This window comes from Lepisma saccharinum, chromosome 18 (assembly GCF_977018435.1).
Source record: "Lepisma saccharinum chromosome 18, izLepSacc3.1, whole genome shotgun sequence".
NCBI classification, from domain to species: domain Eukaryota; kingdom Metazoa; phylum Arthropoda; class Insecta; order Zygentoma; family Lepismatidae; genus Lepisma; species Lepisma saccharinum.
In genome coordinates, this window is record NC_139246.1 from 10,864,149 (window position 1) to 10,886,481 (window position 22,333).

The window sequence follows — 22,333 nt, forward strand, 5'->3', positions numbered from 1 at the left end:
GGGGAGGGCGAACCGTCCCATCGCCCAGAGCGGCAAAATTTGAAGAGAAGAAAAAAATAAGCCTATTGAAAACTGTGATCGAGCGAGATATTCTTTTGCGCTGAATAGTATTGAAATAGCATAAGAAGTCTCATTATTTATTTTATATTTTGATGTTTTAGTTAGGAATATATTGATTTTCAATTTTCCGTTGCTGCGTAATGACCGGGGGGTGGGGTCGAAATAGAGCGGCATCTGCCGCCACCTCCCAGGGAGGCAAAATGACTAGCGCCGGCCCTGGTTCATAACAAAAGAAAAAGCCGCGCAGCTTATCGTCTAGTGGCAGTATATGTACTTGTTATTGTTGTGGAAGCCGGCATCCTTTGTAAATGTACAACAAAGGCAACCGACTGTCGCCGATCTCAGAGAGGAAATAATAATACTGCTTCAGGAGGAGTGTTATGGTGCAATTGTAGCGGTTTAACCCGTTGGCATGTTATTATCTGCCGTTGCAGTTCCATACCAGTGTATACGGGTTTTGGGAGTGAAAAGTTAGAACGCCACCAGTGCATTAATGCAATGAAAAATAATATATATATATTTTTATTTTTGTTTGAAATCACTCAAATAAGGAATCTTATGAAGAAGTCTTCTTTGCAGCATTTTTGGTAATTTTACTTATGTGTTAGTTCATATTTTGCGAATTTTTAGTCCATATGTATGTAGCTACATACAAAGCCACTTGTTAGTACATATTAATCCTAGTCCTGGTATAATGCATGACGTTTAAAACTCAACGTTAGATAGACCTGAATTCTCTAATTTTATTGCTGTACGTAACAGCTGTGCATCGGCGCACTGCAGCGATTTTTCTATCTGCTCCATTAGCAACACTGCTTCTTTAGTTGTTTCGCGCATCGCACGGCAGAATTATCTGCGCTGGACTCTAACGCGAATTTCGGTTACCACGATTTACGAACTGTTTTTTAGTCCGTTGCGTCATTTGATCTCATTTAACACGAACTTCCAAGTTTTTCATAATTTTTTTCTTCTGTTGTTCCTCTGCTAGATATGTAAGAAATCGCTCAGCAATCTCTATCACCTTCTACAGTATTTTAACCAACAGATTCAGATCAACAATGTGTTCAAATGTGCTTTTATATTCTTTAAACATAGCCAGTACGAGTAACATCAAGATTAAAACTTGGGTGCAATTGCTAGACAATCGCGATCATCGCGTCAACAATGAGCTTCTACGTAGACAAATTCAGTTGTGTGTTCTGATGTGTTTTTGTATTCTTTAAAACGTAGCCAGTACGAGTTTGATCCGAATGACCGCTAGTTTTACGGAAGCTATGAGTACATTTGGCCGTGAAGTTACCAGGCATTTAAGTTCCCGTCTGCGACAGCGCAATATACAAGAATTTTTCACCAGAAAATAATCTATGAGTACTTTTCTTTTTTAAAGTTAATAACTGTAGTACTGTAGTAGTGTTTTCTATGATGACATACATAATACGTCTTGTAAATGGTTAATGTGAAGAAAGAACTGTATTGCAACAATAAAATTTGAGTCCCCGGTTAGCACGAATTTTTTTTAACACGAACTCTTGATTTCTCGGTCCCTCGGGATTCGTGTTAACGAGGGTTTACTGTATATATAAGAAAGAAATAACATGGATAAGGAGGAACAAAGATAAATAAAATATAACGGAAGGAAAAAGTAAACGATAAAGAAATAATAGATGGAATGCATAAAAGAAGAAAAATAAATTAAATGGAAGAAAATTAAGATTCAAACAGAAAAAAGAGGAAGGGCAAAACCAAAAACATGATAGCAAAAAAAAAAAATAGAAGTCTGGATTTAACCTTCTGAAATAAAATAGAGGAATGACAATTTTAAGAAGTTTCTAAAAAGGACAAAAACGCAAAGGAGATTTATGAAACGCGTAGGAGGGTTTCATATGAGAAAAAGCAAAAGTACGCTCAGGTACGGAGGGTGGGCAGTGGTTATTATAACACCCTCTCTTTGGTCCAGCTTTCATTGAAATAAAATAGCTCTTAGTACTAAAAGAAAGAAACCGTAATCATTTTCCTCTCAGTGGCACATTAACCCTTCTCGCCACAGGGAAAAAAGTAAACTAAACAATCAGGCAGAATTTTCACATATAGTGCTAAGGTATAAGCTGTTAGCTCTAGGCCTATCAGTGGGCGGAAGCTATCAAATCAGCTACGAAGCAACACTTATCACTTTTATAAGTATTGTGCTAAAATTTATCTGGAATGATGGAGAGAAAATAGAGTGCATAGTTTTACTTGTACATTTAAAAATTCGTGCACGTTCACGTGACGTCTGCTTTCGCCAACCAATGCAGGCTAACCGTAATTGTCACACCAGTATGTACCCACCTTGGCTATCACATAAATCTAGAATATTGTGCACAGTTCGGAAAAACGACTAAAACTCTTTAAGTTTTAGTGACTTTTTCATATTTAAAAATACAAGTGTTCAATTGAACTATATTCCAGTTGTTTACTTGTATGTTCGATAAGATAACATATTTTTTTTCTGTGCTTTTCCTCGATTCCTTCTAACTTGATAAGACAGATTGGCTCATCCGGAGCTATACCAGTGTCCACGGATTTAGGCGGCTTGGCAGAAATGCAGTGGTGCCACACGTGGGAAGCAAAGACCAAAACTTGCTGGTTTCTGCACACGATATGGCAACGTTGACCAGACAGGGTTTCCTATTCCAAGCGTGAACGGTCGGTCCCTTCAGAAGTCAAACGTTGGTCATCCCTGATCTTTCCCATAAATATCGATGCCGTTTATATATCACATATGTTGTTAACTTTCGAATAAATCCAGCTCTGAGCACCGATGTGGCAACAGGGTAAATTGTCATGCACCTAATAACGTATCCCAACTGTAGTGCAAATTTCACTTACGTAGAATTCAAAGAAACATTTCTTGCTAAAATAAACAAAACATTTAAGGAAACGATAGCACTTGCCTTAGTATAGATAAACGCAAAGTTACTAAAAGTTATCTATTACATTGTCTCGTCATTGAGTGCTATTGGCTTGAATACTTGATTCACCTCGATGCAGAACCGGGAAAGGATCAAGTTTTTCCGTGAAAGTTAAGAAAAAACCGGCGAAGCACTTTTGTTTTGTACTTGTTTGTTGTAGCTGGCAAAGCATTTTACAAGAAGTTTCCTTAAGCAAACGCATCTTGGGACTACGTGAGAAATGGAAAGTCTACACGTGGATCTTTTTCCACGTTTCTCGGCAAATAATCCCTTTTGTACACTTTGAACTAACAAGGATGATTAATCGAAAGTCAAAAACGTTCTTCAAAACAACCCTTTGTCATTACAAATTAGAGAGTGATTTGTATGTAAGCAAAGAAAGTTTTCCCCCTAAAGACAGACATCCATGTACTTTTCGAAACTGTCGATTTCCAGCGGAAGGATTCGTGCCAGGAGGATGATACTTTCAACGAACTTACCTGATTCTCTTGATTGCATTCTTTAATTCACTACACTTAAAGGTAATTAACAGGCAGTAATACGCAACTCATTTTACCTTTCAATTACTGGGAATATATTGAGTATGCCCATTAACGGGTGTGTTCCTTCAAAGAACCGAACCTGAATTATCTTTTTGACTCATGCGCAGCAGAGAACTTAAGCCCCTATCACACGGAACTGGATTTCTAGTTGGAATGCCCTAGTTGGCGATGAACTGACTTTCTAGGTAGAAATTATGGCCGCCTGGCTGACTGCTTGACTGGTTTTGAGGAATAGGACATGTTCTAATTGCTACTAACTTCTTCGACTAGATTCTGTGGAACAGCCAATCAGAGCAAAGTTTGGCCATGTGAAGATAATCTGTGAGTTTGCAAAATAGCGTTTTTTGTCTGTGGTTTCCGAGTGCATACAGCACGAAAGGCATGTTTACAATTGAAAAAGCTAAAATATTCTTCCATACGTGTACAGTAAACGTTGTAAAGTATGTATTTTATCAGCGCCGTTCTTCTCTACCTAAAACCATTTAATACGAAGCGATATTCCTCTCGGTTGGATAGTTATCGTATTTTAAAAGTGTGAAGTGATACGTTGTTTACATCTCGCGCGGCCGCCATTATGGGAACGAAAGACTATCGACAAGTACGGTGTAACAAGTACCGTGTGAGGCGAAAACTAGCAAATGGGTAGCCAGTCCAGCGTCAACTTGAGCGTTCCTACTAGAAATCTAGTTCCGTGTGATAGGGGCTTTAGACTTAAGGCCGAATCACAAGAAACTGGATTTCAAGTAGGTAGTTGGCGCTGGACTGACTACCTGGCTGGCTGCTTGACTGGTTTTGACGACTAGGGCATGTTTTAATTACAACTGTCTTTCTTTGCTAGATTCTGTGGAACAGCCAGTCAGTTAGGACATGTGAAGATAAATTGTGAGTTTGACAAAGGATTTTTTTGTCTGTGGTTTCCGAGATGATGTGCATTCGTGTTCTGTTTATTAATGTTTATGAATTTTTACAAAGAGATGAGATTTGTACACGACAACTGTGAATAGCCGATAATGAAAATCCTTATTATTACAAGTGTATCTATTAAATGTTTGCCATATTATTTTTATGAATGAATCCTGCGAATCTCATGCACGAATATGCATACCCGAGTTCGTTAAAAAGCTTGTTCAGTACGCATTGATTACCATATTTTCTTTCGAGCCAACTTCTAGTCCATGTTTTTCTTTTCATTTTTAATAACAACAGTAGCTATTCTTCCACAAAGTTCTTCAAATTGCTCGTCCATCTTTTATCTTGTCTGCTCTGCGCAATGCTTTATGGGAGCAAAATACGGTACCAAGTATCTTGTGAGGCGAAAACTAGCAGCTGAGCTTGTACACACAACTAGTCCAAGTCCAACTGGAAAATCCAGCAGGAGATCTAGTCTCGTGTAATTCAGGCAATACAATATAGAAGGGTATAGTTGACGCGCTAGCTACGTTAACGACCGGCTGGCTTTGCGCGCCCACCAGCTGCAACAATCACATTCAACGCACAGTGTTGCCACACATCTACTCTACGCCACCTTGTCCCTCCGCGCACAACCATCTTCCCACGGTATCCACATTGAAGTTGCAAAGTACGGCAACAGCGTATCCGCAGTCATGTGACTGAGACTCCACGTGGAGTAGACGAGCAGAATGTCAGCTGCGCCCATTGGCTGTGATTGGACGAAAACAACTCGCCCGCTATTTATCCACACCCACATTTGTGGCGGCGGCTTTCTTTAGTTCCTCGACGTTAACGAAGTATTATAAACGCGTGGACTATACCCTTCCATACTTTGAGAAGTTCTGTTGCTTTCTGTAGCCTCGATTCTCCACGTTTCAGTAGGCGTTAAGCTTTAGGCCTAGGCAGCTACCCAGAGCGGCAGATTTGAGAGGGGCGGTTTTTATGCTAGAACGTTTCACTGTTATATAATTCTTTGAATCTCTTTCCTTAAGCAGGGTTTTAAGAGTAAGAGAAAGATGAAGTCATGTCGCAAGATAATATTTTATCAAATTAGAGGCAGTATACGTAAACAGAACACCATTTCTTTCCGCGTGTATCGTTTGCAGCACATGTACCGGGATTGCATTATATCAATTGTTAGGCACTGTGACAACAATGAACTCTTAAAAGTGCTACAACATTGTAAGAGCATTACAAAGAAGAAATATTTTTTGAGCGATGAGATTATTCATAATTAACTAACACAGTACTAACTCTCTAGCCTTCTTAAACCCAAAGGTTTATGGCTGCAGCAACACGAGCCTTCCATCTGTCCCTATCCTGGGCAAGATCATCCAATCTTTTCCATCATTACCGATTTCCTTTAGGTCCATCTCAACGTTTTGTCTCCATCTTTGTCTTAGCCTTCCTACAGGTCTCTTACCATCAGGTTTCCCAACAAGAATCCTCTAAACTCTTCTTTCCTCTCCCATTCGTGCCACATGGCCTTCCCATCTGAGTCTTTATTTAATTATTCTTTATTCGTTTAATATATTAATAGTAATAAAATAATTTTGTTATTCCTTGAAAGCACCTTTCCGAACTAGTACCTCGCGAGTTCAATATGCATGTATTATTATTGTTTATTAATGTAGTTAGTTGGTGGTACAGTATATTGATTTTGAAATTAGAGGCGGAAAAGTTTTCCTTTAGCAATGTTAATTGGACATTATCCATTGTTTATTGTTTTTATCTATACTATTCTGTGCTATACTATTGTCACACTACGTTTCGAGAGCCCAGCTCATATTTTTGCTGGTGGTGTGGATCAAACCTACGACAGATTTTACTGGGGTTTTCACGCTATTAAACCCACCTTAGGGGCATGGCGTTCGTCGTCCCGTTCCTCTCGTCGCGAAGAAGTTCTCCTAACCCGACTGCGTATTGGACACAGCCGTCTAACGCATGGTCACTTGCTGCAAGGGCTGGACCTTCTGATGTGTCGTGTTTGTAACGTTGTTTTAATTGTTCGGCATATTCTTATTGAATGTGCCGACTTTGCTATCCTCAGACAGACTTTTAATCTTCTCAGCTGTTTGTCATCCCTGTTGGGAGATGACCACAGTGTTTTATCCAACGCGTTCAGATTTTTGCGAAGAGCTGATCTCTTCCACCGTCTGTGAGGAAGCTTTTAATACATTCTGACTATTTAATGTATTGTGCTTGTTTTGTGCAGGTCTTTTTACAACCTTGCACTTTAAAATTTTTCCCTAGGGGCTTTTTACACCTCTTATTTTAACTTCTTCAGTCAGAATTTTAGATAAGGGGACGCACCCAAAACTTTTAATTCAATCAATCAATTAATTAGTAAAATAGATTACAATGTCCTAAAAAAAGAAAAAGCTGAAGTACAGTAACTCATATTCATAATGAATTTTTATCTGTTATTGGGGGACACATGCCCCCCTCCGCTTTTATGAGGTAATTCAGTTGGCAACTCTGACAAGCGGAAGATATAGAAAGTTCACTTTTTCTGATGCAAAACAAGCACTATTTCGCATTGTGCAAGGGCGAGACAATTGGTGCAGTGAATGTGCCAGCAGTTCTTATACTTTCCCAGCCTGCGGCGATATTTATGATCGCTTACAGAGGTTAGAATTGATCCCTTTGAACAACATGTGAATGTGAAGTCAACGTGGAGTACAATACTCGCAAGTTACGTTGTAATTTTCTACCGGTCAGGTTTCTTCGAAGTATCTTCTTCCGGTGACGTCATATTCCAAGGAAAAGGAACGCCATATTGGAAGTACCACTTTCTCCACTTACAGAAGACAGTACTTTCCCTTTCGGGATGATGTTTGTAAGTCTTGGCGCTTGCTTTCACTCTCTTTGGAAGCTGAGAGATGGTAAAAACCAAGCAAAGCTGATTTGCTTGTTGCGGTGTGACCTCGATTAGTGGTGGGTGGAGATGCAAATCATCCATATGACCAGACTCTGAATCGGAAGAAGATATGCATCTCCATGTGCTTATAATTGCACTTATGGACAGAAAAAATAAGGCATTTTAAATATGTAGCTTGCCAGATAGCTGTCTTTTTATGACATTAATCACAACTATTGATGGGATGCGTTTTCACTAACTTGAAGGATGAACTTTTAGTTTCTCTGTCTATTGTCTATTTTGGTTATATTATGTCGCTCCTCTCTCCAGCGAATCCTCAGAATACTATATGGGCACATTCTGTATTATACCCCAGTACAATACTCGAAGTGGGGGAGGAGGGGGGCGCAGGGGAATGTTATTCTCTTTAGTTAAGAAAATTCTCATCAAGCGGAACATAATTTCTTGCTGTATTTTGCGTTAGGTTTCAATCCGAAGGTCTGTTATTTATTTAGCTAAGTTTTTGACATCCACAAATGACAAATAGTAAGATGTAAACTTTGTTCGAATTCCTTTCCGCCGGATATTTTCCAGGGAGGGGGAAGGAAGGTATTTTTTTTCCAGCGGGGACAAAAAAGGCACAGTTTTCCCCAATAATAGTATTGTTCCCTCAAAACACAATGCTTAAATTTGAATTTATCATTTTCATACAATAATTAATAAATATTGTTGTGGTTGAAATGAAATTATATGTCAAAAATATATAATTTTTGGTTGACTTTCATTTTCCAGGGGGGCACGGCCCTCCCTTGCCCCCCCTTCCGGACGCCCATGAATGTATGTGTAATGTTTTTCAGACTAACGAGGCTCTGGCGTCTCGATCCACAGCCAGGGGTTTGTGTTCTGTGTCATGTCTAGTGTGTTTGCTATTGTCCTTTCATCAATTCCGTCTACTAGGGGTGATCAGAAAGAAAAATGTTACAAGGGCATAACATTCAGGGTCGTTGTAAACAATTACGCACCAGGCATGCATTTATTCCAATATCGTCGGAATGAGCAATGCTACTAAAAAGATCTCCGCCAGAAATGAAGAGTATGAATTTCTCTCCATGTGGCAAGTGGAAGCGGTTTCCTAAGTTGATTATTAAGCCTTATACGATTTTTTAAAAATATGATGAATTAGTATTTACCGAATCCCATGTATTCCTTATGGGACATCAACTTCAAGTTACGGCTCATAAAATGGGAGTTTCGACTTTTCCTACTACTATGACATAGTTCAACGTGTCCTTTTTCCGTCCATGTACTTTTCTACGTCATCGGATGTTTGATATTCCCGAGAGAACGAATAAAATAATGGTCCCATAAGCCTAGTGCATTTCTCCTTGCCTCCTACGGCCATCCTGGCAGTGTTGCCAAACCTGATGTGCATAATAGAGCTAAATTTCACCATTAATATAGCTAAAGAGGACTTTCAAGGAGCTAGATTAACGAAGGCTGCATAAAGTGCCTACTAGGGTAATTTTAGTTGTCAGAGGGGTGGGGGTGCTGCTATTACCGTTACCTTGAAAGTGATGGCAATTTATTCTTAGTTTTCACCGCCTAGATTTGGCGGCATCACCCATCTCAATAATCCAATGATGTTAATATATAATCGAAAATAAAGGGTTCCCGGATAACAAAATTGTCATCTTCATCTTAGCCACAGCGCTATATATAAAAATACATGGGGAGGAAAGAAGAGGTGGGTGACGCAGCATATAGCTATACGAATATCACGTCACGTGCAAAATGTACACTCATGGCAAAAGTTGGTATTTATGGGCCGGAGCCAGAGGTGGCATCATAGTGGGGCAGAGGGCGGGTGCCACAGTTCACAGTCAAACGAGTGCACGAAAGAGCCAGATCCGGCTCCAAAAGAGCGAAGTTGGCAACAGTGATCAGCAGCTGCCCCAGCGAGAAAGACCTAGGGGAAATTGTCCCTCCTTGCCAGCATTTACGGGAGGCCAACAGAAGGAAAGAGCCAGCCAGGTCTTTCTGCACTATAATGCACGTTCCCATACGCACATCAAACCTTAACTTCTTTGCGAAGGTGTCACTGGGAAACCTCTGACAACCCTCCCCCCCTCACGTACAGTCTGTATTTGGCCCCAAATGATTTCCATCTTTCTCTGCTGTATAAGAGATTTCACATCGAACCGACAGGCGTCGCTTGGGAAAGAACCAATCAGCAGCTACGTTTCACACCGTAGTGGCATGAGAGGCCACTGAAGATTGGATTCACTGGTGGAGTCCTCAAGCGACACGTGTCGCCTGTCGCTTCGCTGTGAATTCTCACTGAAGGAACATGTGTCTGGACACTACTTTCAGAGCAATAAAGTTGTGAAAACCGCAGGTTCCAAGATGGTACCGAAATCTGGGCTCAAAATTTTGATCGACCGCCATGAACAACTGTGATAAGTGCTTGAACAGGATCGGTGATTATGTGGAGCAGTAGTGCCATGCAGGAACTTTCGCCCCACAGGCTTTGTAACCTTTTTTCTGATCACCCTTCGTAATTTTGAGGCGAGCAACTAAAATGACAGAAAAAGACGTGAAATCAAATTCAAGCTACACAACAAAAACACTTTTAAAGCTTCTAGTTCGACGGTGCCTTAAGTTGTAGTAGCACAAGCACAGCAAGTTCACGAGTTACACCACCAATCACTTCCAAGTAATTCCTTCTCCGAACGCGATGTAGCTCACCCACTTTCCAGCTCCCCGCACAAGACCACAGAGAATCCTGATAGTGGCCACGCGCTCAGACGAAGTCTACCAACAATATGACACGTCACTTCTCCATCGCGCGGTTAATATTTGTTGGACTTTACTTCCGGACACGCTGTGCCGCCTTCATCATAACCTTCTCTTCCGTATGTACCGTACGTTTACTGCCAATAACGCAAGCGGCATGACACCAGGAACATGTTGGAATCAAACCATCACCTCTAGGGTTCGACACGCGCTTGTTTTTTTCGGAAGTTTCTCTTCGTTAGGAAACGACACGAGAAAAAGTCAATAAAAAATGTAGGAAAGTCTATTGCGAAGAAATGTTGCTTATTCTTCCACTGATCTGTTCGATATTTAATTGGTTCATGTGTCGCAAGTTAGACTTGTGACCAGGAAGAAAGGAGCTATTTAGGCTGGTTATGTCCAAACTAGTAATGTTTTAATTTCGCGGACAGTGCGTGATCCTACAACTTTATATTACCGGTTTACTAACAGTGTTCCTGCACTGGAGTGGTTGCGTGGTGACGGAAACATGTGTCCTGGGTTCGAATCCTCGGCAATGAATAGGTGCCTTGTGTTCGTTCTATTGTGAGAACAGAAGGCACCCGAAAATCAACCCCACTTCCACGTAGTACGAGGGTCACTATTTATATTTTGAGCCTAACAATGAAAAAACAGGAATTTGGCATTGAAAACTGCTTTATTGTTTTTCGAAGTATTCTCCTTTATGGTCAATACACTTTTGCATTCGTTCGAACCATTTGTCAAAGCAGTTTTTCTAATCTTCTTGAGTCACCTCCATAATATGGTTTTTGAACGCATCAACGGCGTCTTCCGCCGACGAAAATCGTTGTCCACGCAATTTATTCTTGACATTCGGGAACAAGAAGAAGTCATTGGGTGCCAAATCAGGACTGTACGGCGGATGACCCATCAATTCGATTTTTTGACTGTTCATAAAGTCGGTTGTTAGACGAGATGTGTGACAGCTGGCATTGTCTTGATGAAGAATGATCCGACGGCGTTTGTTTGTTTTCCGTATTTGACCGAAGACCTCTGGCAAACAAATTGTTGTGTACCATTCAGAGTTGACCGTTCTACGCTCCTCTAAAGGCACAGTTGCCACATGACCAGTTTTCCCGAAAAAACAGGCGACCATTTGTTTCGATGTGCTTCGAGCGCGAACAACTTTTGTTGGATTGGGTTGATCTTGAAACACCCATACAGTCGACTGCTGTTTACGATCCGGCTCATATGCATATATCCATGATTCGTCACCTGTTACAATCTTATATACGTCTTTTGAAGCACCACGATTGTATTTATTGAGCATTTGTTTGCACCAATTGACGCGAGCGTCTTTTTGAGTTTTTGTCAAATTGTGTGGGATCCAACGAGAACATACCTTTCTCACAGCTAAATGATCATGTAATATTTTATATATGCTGGTGGAACTCATGCCTAAGGTTGCCTCAATCTCACAGTATGTCACATGACGATCTTGCAGTATTAGGTTTTGCACAGCATCAATGTTTTCTTGAACAACAACTGATTTTGGACGACCTTCGCGAATCTCGTCGGTGAGCGAATGGCGGCCACGATTAAATTCGTTATACCAGCGTTTCACAGTGGCAAAGGATGGGGCTTCATCGCCAAGTGTGGAAGTAAGTTGATCGATGCACTCTTGTCTTGATAATCCACGTCGAAAATCGTAAAAAATCATCGCACGAAAATGTTCAAGAGTTAATTCCATTTTATTGTTGTCGCGCAATCTCCAAGGTAACATAAACAACACAAATCAAGCTATTGACAAAACATTTGAAGTACGTTATGGTCAATAATGCCAGACGATTCCGTGCAAACGTCAAATCGCGCCTAACTTCAATCAGTGTTGCCAAGGCTCAAAATATAGTGACCCTCGTACACTCGGTAACTGAAATGTGGCAGGGTAACGAGGTTCTGGCGTCTGGACCTACAGTCAGCATACTCCTCTCTATGGCTGTGTTGTCCTTGTATGTAGAGCGCCACTTTACAGCCTCAGCTTTTAACCTAGGTAAGAAGATTTGAGTCCTCAGAAACACTGTGTTGATTTTTGTAATGGTAAGGGTTTGGTCTCATACAATATGACAGGGCAAATAGCCTAAACGATGACGCACCCAATATTTTCATTTCGATTAATCAATCAAGCTTATGATTATCCTAGATAGGTAGAAAACCGACGCAGCATAAACAAAACACAATCTAATTTAGTAGTCCTGTGCAGGAAGAGATTAGGAGCCACAAATTACCAATCAGCTGATTTTTGTAGCGATTTGTTCATGTCGTAGCAGGCATGTGCACAAAAGTCACCATTCCTCCTCCCAAAAAGAAAACAATCTCCCCATAAACATCAAAATTGGTCGTTCTCAGAAATCTTACAACTGCCAAGTAAATAGATGTTCGGAACAATTTATTTCTGAGAGAGTAGTGGACAAGGTAGCATATACTCCAATCAGTGACGTACACTGTCTCCAAGATATGGGCTCTCTCTCACTACGTCACGTAGTCCTAGGCTATGAGTAGAAATTAGTTTACCAACTCATAAGCAATCAGGTTGCCAACTCATAAGAAATCAGGTTGCCAACTCATAGGAAATGATGTTGCCATCTCATAAGAAATGAGGTTGCCAACTCATAGGAAATGAGGTTGCCAACTCATAGGAAATGAGGTTGCCAACTCATAGGAAATGAGGTTGCCAACTCATAGGAAATGAGGTTGCCAACTCATAGGAAATGAGGTTGCCAACTCATAGGAAATTATGTTGCCATCTCATAAGAAATCAGGTTGCCAACTCATAAGAAATCAGGTTGCCAACTCATAGGAAATGATGTTGCCAACTCATAGGAAATCTGGTTGCCAACTCCTGAATCACGATCATCATCATCTCACTGATATGAATAATTTTATTTACAATTTCTGATAGATTTTTCTCCTGTATTTTATTATCTAATTATCTAGACTTCAGGCTTCGCAGGTAGCCTAGCTACCTCCTGACTCCAATAAAACCCAGTACTTACGCGATTTACCTTCAAAGTCTAAAAGTAATAAATTTTGTAACTCATCTTGAACTTTAGGTGGCTAAGAATCGGTAGGGTGTTTACCACGCTCGAGGACTCGGGTTCGATTCCCGGAGTGGGCGATTTCAGCTGGAAAAATTTTCCCATCATTGGAACGGCTCTGGGTTGTACCCAGCCTCCGGAGGCGGCTGGATCATGGTGCCCTACTTCCACATCCACCCCCGCAGGCCATCACACCATGTTACAATGTACAAGAGGTAGATGTGTCTTTTACCTTTTCTCCTAAAGCCTACGTGCGATATTCTACTTTTCAAAACAAAGACCATAGCGGGTGCACCCCTAATGTTCATATCAATAGCAACACCAATAATAACAAAAATTATAAGAGAGAACAAAAAATATAAGCTCATTACAGTCTGTATTGCAATCAAGCGTGCAGGCATGGACACTTCATGTAAAACTGAACTATGATTTCTGCATATAAATGAACAGCTTATCATATTCGATATCTAGGCAGCATTGACAGGAAACAACTATCTCATTACAAAATTCAATGATACGAAAAATGTACACATTAAACAAAAACTGCTAACACCAGGGTTGTTAAAGGTCCAGAAATCCATAAATTCTAATGGGTTCTGTTGGGTTTCTGCTACAGGACCGGAATCTTTTTTCTCGCACAATTTAAATTAGGTCCAAGTTACGTATTGTTACATTGAAAAAAGGTTCCTGGACAGTATTTAAATTGACCCGGTGAAGAAGGTTCCTGGACCGAATTGAAATGCTTTACAGATAAAAAGGTTCTTTACGGTCCAGAACCCATTCACGCTTACTAATTTTCTCTCCTGGACCGGAATTGAATCTATTTAAAATTCCTGGACCTCTAACAACCCTGGCTGACACCATTAAGCCTTGTTTCCATGGTAACCAAAAACTCAACATGCTTACCAAGGCAGAATTTATTTTATTTTATGTTTTATTATGTTGTTTTTTATATATATATAAACTGCTGTACATTACGAAGTGCTAAAACCCAACATGGACTTTGAAACATTTTGTATTAATTTTATGCATAGGAAATACAAATCATCAACTTACTTAAACGTCTGTCAGCGCAACAGCCCATAAAAATTATGCCATTTAGAAAGGCCAGCGCCAGACCCGTAGCTAGAATTGATATCCAGGGGGGCTCACGGGTTATCAGGGGGAGGCTTTGTAAACCAAATCCATTTTTTTAAAAAAAAATATTAAATGAAGGTAAATTATGTGTGTGGGGGGGGGGGGCGCTCATTCATTTATAAATATCATATACTACACAAATAGTACATTTTTCTACATCTTTTAAAACATCTCTTGACTGATACTGAAATTATCCCTTACACACGCCCTATTTTAGATGATACAGATATGTATATCACACACAAAAAACGCACAATATTTAATCACAGTGCCTACAGTATATTCCACCCCCGGCTGAAGCAATTAAACTCCCCTTCCTTCCCAAAAACTTGGGAGCTGTTGTTGACCTTTGACGCAGATGCGGAGGGAACTTGCATGATGACATCAAAGTCACAGATTTCTGTCTAAACGGGAGGTTGCAACAAGGACAGTGAAGGTACAGATAAAGAAGCTCTCCTATGAAAGAACTTTCTGAAGTCTAGAAATACTTACTTGCAGCTACTTCTGCTCATAAACAAACTGAGCGAATGTAATAGATACTGTTCATATTCTGTGGATTTATCCTTAAAGTTGTAAGTTGTCTACATTTTCACTCTTCACTGCAAACAAATTATGCAAAATAGTTTACCTACTGTAAATGGGAGGCTGATGGCAGTGTCATGGGGGCTGACGGCAGTTCCAGGGGGGCTGAGCCCCCCTGGCCCCTGCCTTGCTACGGACCTGGCCAGCGCAAGATGGGGTGGGGTCAATTGCCTCTACTTGCCCCGCAGAGAAACTGCGTCGAGGATGTATAAAACTAAATAACTATGTAAATTGTTCTGTTTTTCGATTATACTGCATAAGCATTGCACTCTTCATAGCAAGCTTCAGCTACGACAGCGACATTTTAACGGTCGTGCAGGACCTCACATTTCATATTGGTGCGTTTGTCGATCTCCGTGGCGGTCTGGTTTGCAGACCATGCTACGATGTCAGGGTCTCCGGATTCGAATACCGGTCTGGGCATGTGTGTTCTTTGTGAGTGTGTCATCTCATCATCTTCATCTTCGCGATTAGCCAAATGTGGCAGAATATTGAAGTAAAATGAATCGAATTAATCAATTATATCAATCAATATTGGTATTTGTTGAACACAACACGTTTGTTTGTTTGTTTTTTTGATTTGCTTCATTTTACTTCCCTTTTTGTGCCGCTTTTGGATAATTTACCAAGATGGGGATGAGTGATGACATGGTGAAATTGATGAATGGACACTCACGAACATCCATGCCCAGGCCAAGATTCGAACCCAGGACCCCTGGCGTCGTACCGCGATGTGCTAACCACTCCGCCACGGGGGCCGGTATACGAAAATATATATGTGAAGAGAAATAAAGGAAGGAGAAATCAAGATGGAGTATGTGTAAGAAGGAAATCAAAACATAGCAAGAAAATAGGAAGAAGTGGACACGAGATTTATAAAAGAAACACTTCCTTAATCATTGACGCTGTTATATAACATAAGGCGTATCCATTGCGTGCGGGAATAATCGTAACAAACAAGTTCAGTCCGCATTAACTCTAATAGGTTTTGCTTTGATTTTCTCCCAGAATTCCCCTGGTGGCCTTACGATTGTCACTTACCGGACCTGCAAGTTTCGAATTGAGGAAGGACTGGTTGATTCAGTGTTGCCAAAACGGATCCGCATAAAAGAGCTAAGTTGCACCTTAAATGGAACTAAAACAACTTTCGAGGAGCTAGATTTTCGAGCGCCCGATAAACTACCTCCTAGGCATAGGCGCCGACTCCATGGGGCTTGGGGGGTCTCGAGCCCCCCCCCCCCAATGTTAACGATGTGGGGGCAGAGCCCCCAAAATAATTTTGCTTAAGAGGATCTAATGTATTATTTTGCTTCTCTTGTAAAGTTTACTCTGAATTGTACCACATGAACTTAACTTTAAATATACATTTGAAATGTTCTAGACTAGACCATCAACTTTGGGGGGCTGAGACCGCTAAACCATCAACTTTGGGGGGGGGGGCTATGACCAGAGACAGCAAAACACATGCCTTATTACTATATACTAAGTACGTAATTATGAGTATTGTTAAAATATTTACTAAAATGAGTTTCAAAAGACGATGTGCATGAGCTAGGGTAGTGGATGGGACGTTCGGGCTACAAATGGCTCTCCCATGACATTCAGAATGAGATCATTGATATATTAGGGAGATCTGTTTTGCGCTCCGTGGTAGCAGATATTAAAAGTCGGGAATATTTTGCTATTATGGTTGACGAAACTTGTGACATATCCATCCGTTGACAATTAATATTCTGCATTCGAACTGTGAATAAAAATTTTGATATTTTTGAGGAATTCATGGGCTTTTATGAGATTCCGAACACTGAGGCAAAAACTTAAAAAAGGGAGAGAGTGAGTCATTCATTAATTTATTTAAGTGATCAGAGCCCCTCCCCCAATAATTTTGACAATTCGGCGCCCCTGCTCCTAGGGTAATGTTAGGTATCAATGATGGAGGAGGGACTGCTGTGTTAGCACGGATCCACGGGGAGGGCGATGATAGTTCATCCCAGCTACCTCATTTTTTTTTATGACTAGCTGATTACACGGCGTTATTTATCCCAATCTTCTATTAGGCAGGAAAGTAATGAATTCTAACTATAGTGTAAAATAAACTTGGAGTTGAACGGCATTGGGAGTGCCACTAATCATCTTAGCGACCCCGAAAACTAGGGATTCCACACTAATATCGGTCGTTTTACATGTCAGCAGCCAGTACACCTTTAAATATCACGTGTAGAATACATATTCTGTGCCAGAGTTAATTGAATTAGCAATTCCTTCTTGGTCTTTGGGGGTCGAAGCCAATGGGGAACAGGGAGCGTTCGTCCCAGTTCACAGCTTAATTTTGAGTACTTGTATTTATGTCGATACGTTTTAAAACCAACAACGTGTGTCGTAGTTTGTAAATAACATTGGGCATCTCCTAGCAATTTACACAAGAGGTAACACCCCCCCCCCTTTCTTTCTTTCTGCCATATTGAGAGGAGATGACAGTGTTTTAAGGAATGTGTTTAGCTTTTTTGAGAAGAGCGGGTCTCTTCCACTGTCTGTGAGGAAGTATGTCTCTTTAGTGTATCCCTATTTTTGAATGCGTTTTGTATTTTTTTCAGGGGGACCAAAGAAGGCATATTTTCCCCCATAATACCTAGGTAGTGATGCCCTCTCAAGAAACACTGCTTCAGTCCGAAATTATCATGTTCCTTCAACTCCCTTATAATAATGATCATAAATTACTGTGACTGAAATGAAATTATGTGTGAAATATATACTTTTTAGGTGAACATTCATTTTCCAAAGGGGGCGGCCTTCCTTGCCCCCTCCCCTTCCGGACATCTATGTTCGTGGAGCTTGAAAGCTCCTTGGAGCATTTCGAAATTTTAGGATTTGGTTTATTTTACTTCGCAATTCTGACATTAGCTAATCGGAAAGATGAGGATGAAATTTTGATAATTTCAAAAATTTCAATAATTTGAAAAGGTAATTGATGAAGGTATACTCACAAAGAACAACCATGCCCAGGACGGGATTCGAAACCCGGGACCACTGTCGAGAAAGAGCCAGATATGGCTCCAAAAGATCCAAATTGGCAACCTTATGCTTACATACGAGACAGTTGTTCTGCAATCGACAGCCTTTACTTCGAATCAAGGTTTCTTTCTCCGCTCACATGTACCGAGCATCTGTCGGGCGGACTGCATCACTTTCTCCGTAAGCAAGTGTTTCCGCCTTCTTGATTGTGCACGGGGGAAAAGAAAACACTTGCTGGCCACATTGACCCATTTACGTCATTTTACGAACGGTTCTCTTGACGGACGGGAAACGTCAAGTGCCACTGATGATAAGTTCATTGTCGTAATTTGCGGAAACCGAAAGGTTTCCAGATATTTACAGTTCGCCTTCTGGCGTATTGCTAATGGATTGAGCCCCCCTCTTCCCCAGGAGGGTCAAGGGAAATAAAATCCGATTTCAGCTTCTGCTTCTCCCTTTTATTTTTTATCTCTATTCTTTCTTGTCTTGTCTATGACCTAAGGTAAAGTTCCCCGTGCACATTGTACCGTGTCACGAAGGCTCACATTGGGGGAGGGGGTGGAAGGAAGGACAGACAAATATTTTTTAAGCTGATGTGATTAGCACCACACTTCGGTCGCCTTTACCTCCCCAGGGTTGCCTCCAGGTATCCGCTTATTTGAGGCTGAGTAAACTCCATAGACGTTTTCTGCAGCTTTCCGACCTTGGATCACGCACTCCGGGAATCGAACCCGGATCTCAGGCGTGGCAATAAGACGCCTTTCCAACCAGATCGCCGCGGCTTCTTGTTCATCATGTACCTAGAATTATATTTTGGGAGGAGTCGAAACAAAGTATCTCAAATGTAATGATGATAATAAAGTTTGTAAATAATATGTTAATAAGATTAATATATATATATATATATATATATATATATATATATATATATATATATATATATATATACAGGGTGGACCAAAAGTCGCAATACATAGGAAAAATAAATATGTTGTGATAAGAAACAATGTATAATATGCTCTACGTGGTTACCATTGGTTTGCAATAAGTTTGTCCCACTCTTGATGAACACGCATTAGAAAAGAACAAGTTAAAATATAAATAAATATGAAAACAAAAACAAAATTTTATTTTCCTATGTATTGCGACTTTTGGTTCACCCTGTGTGTGTGTGTTGATGCGTGTGCGTGTGTGTTTATATATATATATATATATATATATATATATATATATATATATATATATATATATATATATATATATATATATATATATACAGGGTGTCTCATAAGTAATAGCTCAAACTGACACAGGTAAAAGTACACGATAATAGAAGCAAAAAAGTCTGGTAAGCATGGTCTGCAAACGAGCCGTTTTCGAGAAAATAGCGAATGTGTGATTACAAACCGCCACTGACTTCATTGTTTGTAAACGTCGTCCTAGTTGGTAAAATGCTAAGTGTCAATGTCAAAATGTGTCACTACGCAGCACAACTGACGTGACGTGACTCCCACAGTTTGATTAGACTGTGTACTGATTGTATCCATCCTGTTTGATTACAACGTCACCTCTCGGAAAATGTTCTGTTTTGTAAACAAAGAGCAAACCTCGGAACGCGCAAGGAGTAAAGCACTCGGTGTTTACAAAATGCAAATCAGTGTCGGCTTGTAACCAACCACACATTCGCACACATTATTAGCATTTTACCAACTAGGACGACATTTACAAACAATGAAGTGAGTGGCAGTTTGTAATCACACATTCGCGATTATCTCGAAAACGGCCCGTTTGCAGACCATGTTTACTCAGACTTTTTTTGCTTCTATTATCGTGTACTTTCACCTGTGTCAGTTTGCGCTATTACTTTTGAGACACCCTGTATATATATTAGTATTTGATGTTGTTGATTTTGATTTTCTTTGTTTTACTACTTTGCGAAGATGAGCATGAATGGGGATTAGATGGTTGAAGGGACAATCACAAATACAGATGTGCAGCACACGGCACAAGCCCCACAGGGGATTATACAGGCTACGAGTGCAGGCGCCACATCCTCGTTAGTCTGCAAAATGCAGTCCAGGGTGTTCCACGTAGGAGGGAGGTTGACATTTGAGCTGTAGAGAGGGTCACCCCTTATACCCTCGAGTATGATACGAGAAGAGATATATAACAGCATCGTATTCATTATCTAGCTTATGTCTAGTTATGATCAGTAAAATTTGTATAAAAACAGCTTTCCTGCCAAATAAATTAAGGTCAAAATGTTTTAAATAAGTCCCTGATCATTATTTTTATTGGTATTATTAGTTGCAGTGGTACGCGTAGACACGTAAAGCTGTATAATCACAATCTCATTATTACCTTTATGTAAGTTTGCGGAAAAATCAACTTAATATTATGCAATAGTAAACAAGTATTTTTTAATTAATTTTGGTCGTGATGAAGTTCTCACCCTCCTCTCTGTTTCATTTTCTTGATTTTTGGTTACTTTCATCGTACTATTCATTGTAATGAGTTATTCATCAATAAGGACAGTGATGATTTTTGGCTGTGGTAACAAAAACTCTTTAAATTTATTTTATTTCTCTCCTTTTTAGGTACTTTTAAAGTTAATTTATATTGTGTGTTTTTTTTTATGTATACAGTGTGTCCCATAATTTTCCGGACTGATGTCGTAGTGCATTTACATATTGCATGATTTGGAGAAACACCCCTTCTGCAATTACCCCGATGTTTACTCTCTCTCGCTGGTAAATTTGAACGTTGGGGAATGATCCTCTTAAAAGTTACAGTAACATAAGCGACACCACCCTAGGTCACCATGTCGAAAATGACCAGAGAACCCAAAGGGATCAACATTGCAGAAACCTGGTTAGGACTGCGAACAAGGATTCCAATTTCCTGAAAACTATCGTGACCGGTGACGAAACATGGTGTTTCCAATATGTGCCGTTAACAAAGCGCCAGAGTTCGGTGTGGAGGAGCCAAGGATCCCCAAAACCCAAGAGAGTTCGCCTGCAAAAGTACCGTAGGTATACAGACGATGCTCGTCACGTTCTTCGACTCCACGGGTATCATTTAATAGAGAATTTGTTCCCAATGGACAGACACAGGGGAGTTCCACCTTGAGCTTTTGAAGCGTCTGTGGGCACTATTTAAACGGGTACGCCCACATACCGACAACAGGGCTCGTGGTCCCTTTTGATTGACAATGCACCAAGTCATCGGTCTGTGGTTGTCCCAACAGTTGTTCTGCTCATCATCCCCCCTATTCTCCTGATTTGCTTCCTCCTGACTACTTCATTTTCCCAAAACTGAAATTTCGGCTGAAAGGGACCCAGTTAGATGCTGCTGCAGACATTCAAAGAGCTACACCAAGTATCTCAACACTATTACCGTCAAACACTTCCAGAAGTGTTTTAACAACCTGTTGCTTTCAGTGTATTGAAGCAGAAGGAATGTTTTAGTTTCATTTGCTTTATTTTACTTCGGTTTTTGTGCCACTTTTGGCTAATTTGCGAAGATGGGGATGAGTGATGATATGATGAAATTGATGAAGAGACACTCACAAACATCCATGCCCAGGCCAGGATTCGAACCCGGGACCCCTGGCTTTGTAGCGCAATGTGCTAACCGCTCCGCCACGGGGCTGGCACACAAGGAATGTATTTAGAATAATATACACCTAAAAGTGTCATTGCGTACGCGGTTCCTCTTTTCTCGTCCTAGTCCGGAAAATTATGGAACACTGTGTATTCTTTCAACAAGTCGGTAATGTATACATTATCATTATCATTACCATTATATGTTAAAGGGGCATCTCTCTTAATAATGTATTTATTATGAGAATTGGATTTGTCATATTGAAGTTTGTTGTAATGATATATTGTACCAGTGTTTGTGATACTCGTTTTGTGTAATTCAGATGAAATGTGTAAATATCTGAAAATATTGTCACAGTTAAGCAGTAAACCTGGTCTGTCACCAAGATGTATGTATATATATATATATTATGTATTATCTGTCTATGTTTGTGAATATGTGTGTGTGTGTAAAGGAGGAAGGAGGGAGAATGTGTACGTGCGTACATACAAGTTGTAAATGAAAATGTAATATTTTGATATTACCTTTCAGTAATTGGAGACTTGTCTCTGTTGAAGGGGAAATAAATAAATAAAATTATAATGTTCCAGACTTTCAGGAATTCGTTTTTCGCTGTGACATATATATCGTAAAGAAATGAATATGACATGAATTGGCGCTGGCAATGAGGAGAAATCTCTTCTAATCGAATTTGGAATACTTAATGATGTTTTTTTTCACCGATTTACAACAACTAACACATTTGTTTATCTGCTTACAAAGTCATCA

At 40.2% G+C, this 22,333-nt stretch overlaps 1 protein-coding gene across 6 annotated transcripts in view; it reads right to left on the reverse strand.

Moving 5' to 3' along the window:
- LOC146002385 (uncharacterized) overlaps positions 1 to 22,333 on the reverse strand; it is a 132,679-nt gene that overhangs the window by 49,073 nt on the left and 61,273 nt on the right. For 3 of the 6 annotated variants that reach the window (XM_083140128.1, XM_083140132.1, XM_083140133.1), the window contains exon 1: positions 10,110 to 10,187. The exons of the other annotated variants lie outside the window; for them this stretch is intronic. The gene's annotated coding sequence lies outside the window, so the exon portion shown is untranslated. Of the gene's footprint in view, positions 1 to 10,109; positions 10,188 to 22,333 lie in introns of those variants that run through there. 6 annotated transcript variants of the gene reach the window in all.